The following is a 5,804-nucleotide window of genomic DNA, read 5'->3' on the forward strand; positions in this document are numbered from 1 at the left end:
AATAAGTATTCTGTCTGGGTCTTGGTCAGATGCACTTTACCTTCTAATACACTGTCTGTGTTGTCTGCCTTCAAAGCCAGATGGTGACCTCATGTCTGCCTTGCTTTGTGTGTGTGCATGTGTGTGTGTGTGTGTGTGTGTGTGTGTGCATGCATGTGCATACATATCTTGTGTCTGTAAGTGTGTAACTGGTGTTTGGGTGCACAGTGGGAGTGTGTACACAGTGTGTGTGGGATGATTGCATTACACTAATCCACTGGGTCATATGTTTTTATGTGACTCTACAGTTGGTCACCCCTCTAACCTCAGTCATTATTCCTACCAGTGGTTTAATGCAATACAGAGTGTGTTTGGTAGTTTTTAATCATTAAAGAACTAACTAGAAGAGGTTGGATCACTTTATTAGCAAGATGAAAGGAATCTTTTGTTTAAAAGTGTTAGAGGAGAGGGAGAAAGAGAGAGAGAGGGGAGAGAGGGAAAGGGGGAGAGGGAGGAGCAGGGGGTATCAGTGTCAAGAGGAGGGTTGGGGGAGCGGGGCTGTTCAACCACCACTGCTGTTGTCTCCGCTGCTCTCTGTCTGTTGTTTGTTTACAAGAAGGTGTCACTTGGCTGTGTGTCTGTTGCTAAGGGCCTGGGGGGGCCTGTCTGAGTTTGACTCACAGGACAGAGGCCTCTCAGCAACCACCTGGAGCTTGCACAAGCACTGGCCAATCTCTCCAAAGAGACGAGGCACAGGCTCTTTATGTATTTGCTGCATAAACCACGAATAAAGAGCATCACATGACCCGGCCTCTAATTGTCATGTATAAGCTTCTTCAAAAAGGAGATGGAAAATTCCAAACGCTGGAGGTCATTCACTCAGGCCACCAGCCTTTTAGTTTGCTCATGGCAAGCTGAAAAAGGTAACAGCCCATGTTTACATAATTTTATAGCTTTTTTTTTCTTCTCTTTTTTTATGTAGGGTGAGTGCGGAAAAACAACACTTGCCCACGAGTGACTCAGTGATTTATTTTGTGTTTGGACAAGTATGTAAGATCCAGCCTCTCAAGCGGTTTAATCTCCTTGAAAGTATGACTATTATTGCTCAGAGGGAAATGTGTGTCTAAATCAAAGATTTAATGTGTTGATTTAGCGTATAAATTTATTTCCCTTCTCAGAAATAACACGAGTACGAATCAAAACTAATAGATTTTTACAATTTATTGGCATGGTTTAGCTAATATAATATGTTATATAATGCCACTTAGCGTCAGCTTTTCTCCAAAGTGACTAGTGGTTCACCGAGAAAACATCCATTTCTCATTGTTGTTGTTGTTTTTTTTTTTTTCGATACATGGGGTCAGTATTTTAAAGCTGCAGTAGGCAACATTATGAAATAAATTCAACCGAGAAACAGTGCCCCCAATTTTCGAAGGTCGAGTTTGATTAACGGTGGTTTCACTAAATAAGCCAAGCAGGAAGGCCCACTTTGCCAAATGCGATTGGCTGGAACAGAATTGCTGGGACAGAATTGGTTGCAAAGTAGCGGACCTCTCCAAAATTTGAGACCACTGGCACTGAGCTGTCTCTGTTGCTGAAAAAAACGCATGGGGGCCTCATTAGCTGACGCAACATGTTTGTAGGAGAAAACACATTTTTTACAGAAAATAATCGTACTTTTTGTACCTTTAATGCTGTGTGAAACCCTGAGAGATCTCGGGTCACGGTTGTTTTTGATTTCATAAAGGCTGCATTGTTAGTTGTAAATGAGGCCAGATCCATGTAATCATACTTGTCAGAGCCCCCTCTTGGAGCCAAGGTGTGGGTGAGACACCTCACAATTACTTCTTTGCATTTTGTTGAGATCTTTATAATTCCCGCAACCTAATACAGGAGCATGGACTCAAATTACAGGCTTTGAGTTGTCGGTGGGAACTTATTTATTGTGGCACCTTTTCTTTCTTTGCCGGTGACAGTCGACTACAAAAACTAATTAGTGCTTTCAACTAGACGCCCATTAGCTGCAACCCGATCCTCCGGTCTGCGAAAAAAAATAATTATGACATTCCTTTTATAAATCATTGGTTATGTCCCTGATCCTTTCAATGTAAATATGATTTCCCACTACAAATTGTCTGACCTGTTTTACGTTCTCCAACACATAATTAAAGCCGTGGCGTGCGAGAGGAAGTAATTTTGTTCAAAGACTCTGGCAACAGCAGTGCAATGCCTTTTTTGGGGGGGCTTGTTTAAGTACCAGCTACTGGCGAACCTGCTCGTGTGAGCAGTGGATTGCATTAAGCAGCAACAAACAACAGCGCCATGTGTGAATAACCTGCGTTAGCCACTGGGCCTAGAGTGACGGAGATAAAATGAACAAGAACTTAAGTGTGGGTTCTGGCTGGGCAAAGTCAGAGAGAGATATGGGGCTGATGCAGCCAGTCACTGACCTCAGGGGAGTCTGTCCACACATTAGCGCAGGGGAAAGCAGGCCATCTCTTCTCGTGGCTTTGTTTCAGGGTTCCTCAGTAGCCCCTGGTGGTCTGACTGTCACTAAACAAACAGTCTGAACCCAAAATGATGAAAGTAAGAGGACAGACATTTCCAGCTTGTTGGACATCGCAATAATATCGCCAATGTCGTAAAGAAAATGTAATTCCTTCTAAGAAGTTATATAGTATTTTCTGACATTGGTAGATTTTAATTAAATGTTGATTACTTAGTAAAGAATTTTTTTAAGGAACACACTTCAGTTTATCACAGTTTATTGTTGCCATGGAGGGTGCTAATCTCCGTTCAGCCTAATCCTTCTCTATGCTATGCCAAGTATGCAATGCTGCATCTTGTGTGTCTTTTCCTGTCCTTCCTGCAGGTGAAAGACTGTGTGTGTGTGTGTGTGTGTGTGTGTGTGTGTGTGTGTGTGTGTGTGTGTGTGCGTGTGTGTGTGTGTGTGTGAGGTAAGGTGGCTACTAACGTCAGGCAGCCAAAGACAGTGTCATGTCCGAAGGCTGCCATAGATCAAAAGGGCAAATCTGGTACTAATCTGCAAATCCAATTGACCTGCCGTATTCACGTGATCTGCTGTGCCAAAGCACAGGACCACACCTTCAGAGTTGACACGCATACTCGCTCATATACGGATACACATTCACCTGCACTGCTCTGCACACACACTCACATGCCTACTGTTCAAGGTTTCTCTGCCTCTCTCACACCCATGACTTCATACAGGCAGCTCATTGGATTCCTCTTAGGCTAGAAGTAGATTAGTGAAGGTGACTTGGAGGGGGGAATTCCGGCACATAATTGGCACAATTTATAAACCAATTAAAAAGCACATTCTAAAGAGCTGTGTTCTAAAACTATTATTAACCTATCTCTGATTGGATAAGCAGGGGCCTCTCAATTTGCTGTGCACTGTTGTTGACATATGAAGAATATGAAGTATGTTTGGCCTCGTTTTGACCACACAGACTTTCTGTTTTTTTGGGCCCTGATGCCCTTTTTCAACTACACCAGACCACACAGCCTCCTCTGTCACTGTGCTCCTGCGCAGCAAACTCACATAACATGTTGTGTTCTTCCCTCAAACACTCGATAAGAGCAAACAGGGTTTTCCTGCAGTGAGTCACCCTGTCTTGTCCCCTAGCAGGAGTGTGGGGGCTTAGTGGAGGGACTGGATCCCATTTCCCAGGCCAGATCGAGACCCCAGGGCAGTGTGTGGAAACATAACTAATTGCAGGATATTGGGCTTGGGATGATTAGAGGAAGAGATGAAATTCCTGGCCTGTGATGCAACCGGACCAAGGTGAGGCTAATGAAGGATGCATTCTTTGATATCATTAGATAAGTGTGGATCACGCAGCGGACGCCCGCCTGCGGTATGCCAACAGGAAGGGGAGGGGCCAGAAGTTTAAAGGGGCGGTTGTAAAGACTGGAATATGTGCTGATTCTCTGAAAAAAAGATTGTCCTTTCCTTCGAGGTACTGTAAGTCTTGATTACAAACAGCGATATCTGTAACATTGTTACATATCGTCATACATAACAGTGTCACGGATATTGATGTTCGTAATCACACATTAGGATTAAATATTACTTGTTGATATGTAACATATTAAATATTGTTACATATTACTTTATATATATACTTTATATATATACTTTAAGTATTATTACATATTACTTAACACATTATTACATCCTGTATAACCATTGCAAATTACATACCACACATTTACAATGCATAACTACCATTCCACAGTTTTGTACAGAAATCATGTCTATTCTTCTCTGCACAGCTCAGCAGAGACAATGCCAGGAAGGTTACAAGACTATGTGAAGACACTAGCTTTTTTATTTAGACTTCTCTTGTCTCTAGGCTCTTTGTTTGCTGTGTTTGTTTGGTCTCCCTCCAACAAAAGGAGAGAGATGCGATTGAGCTGGCGGGACCCCCGCTGAGTTCACACCTCTTTTAGTGTGCTCAGGGTCGCTCTCACAGGTCGACCTCGAAGCAGAACAGGCCATTGGCCGGGCCATTGTTGACTAGTGTAACTAATTGCCCTGATTGTACCTCAATAAAAACCAGCTGTCTGTCTGCCTGCGTGCCTGCCTGTCAGTCTGTCTCTGCCTGCCTGCCTGCCTGCCTGCCTGCCTGCCTGCCTGCCTGCCTGCCTGCCTGCCTGCCTGCCTGCCTGCCTGCCTGCCTGCCTGTGTCTGTCTGTCAGTCTGTCTGTCTGTCTGTGTCTGTGAGCAGCCATACAGTGATTGCAGACGACCTATGTGTGACCACAGACAATGCATTAGTGCCAAAGACAAATAGTTGGGGGTGTTCTGAGGCAATATTTGGCTTGGCCAGATGGCCACTGTGTGCAGGCAGACTCCTTGCCCCCCCCCCTACACATCTGCTCCTTGAGATGTGCCAGCGAGGGACTGCCTGTCTGAGATGCAAGGTGCCCTCTGTGAAGTGTGATAGGCTTACAGTGTGAGTGGCCCCTCCCACTCTCACACAGACTGGGACCCCAAATCCACTTGCTTGCAAATGTTTGGTGACTGTTTCAATGCGTGATTGGGAGGGTCCATGCCACATTTGATTTAACATGACCAATTTCAAATGTGTGTTGTTTACTTATCCTTCTGTGATGATTACAAAATGCTCAGTTGTCTGTACACTGATACATGTCAGGGGCCTATGCTACACCTGGACCTAACTCCATTCTTTAAAATCTTTGATAGTGTGGTCGGTGTAGACATGACTCTCCTCTCCACTCCTCTCTCCTCCTCTCCTCCTCTCCTCCCCTCCCCTCTCTCCTCCTCTCCTCCCCTCTCCTCTCTCCTCCTCTCCTCCCCTCTCCTCTCTCCTCCACTCCACTCCCCTCCCCATCCCTCTTTCCTCTCTCTCTCCTCCTCTCCTTCCCTCTTTTCTCTCCTCCTCTCCTCCCCTCCCCTCTTGTTTTCCTTCCACCTTCCTCCAGCTTGTCTTCTCCGATCCTGTCTTGTCTCTGATGATGGACAAAGTATCAGTCTTGTGGTGTGGTCTAGTTGCATCATCACGTACCCCCTCCAACATTCAGAAGCTTGCTTTCGCAGCTGTTTAATATAAATTCTCTGTGAATATCTTTGTCCAAATGGTTTATTTTTACAAACAATACACAGCCGCATTCCTGCAGTTCTCCTGCCCCTCTCCCGTCTGCCTAACTACGGAGTCTCTCTTTGGAGTGGTGGGGTGGGTGGGGAGGAGGTGGGTGGGTGTAGGGGTGCACAGATGGTCCTCGCACACCACTGCCATACTAACAGGGTACGATAAAGAAGATATATGCACATGTAC

Source organism: Hypomesus transpacificus, chromosome 19 (genome assembly GCF_021917145.1).
Source record: "Hypomesus transpacificus isolate Combined female chromosome 19, fHypTra1, whole genome shotgun sequence".
Classification (NCBI taxonomy): Eukaryota; Metazoa; Chordata; class Actinopteri; order Osmeriformes; family Osmeridae; genus Hypomesus; species Hypomesus transpacificus.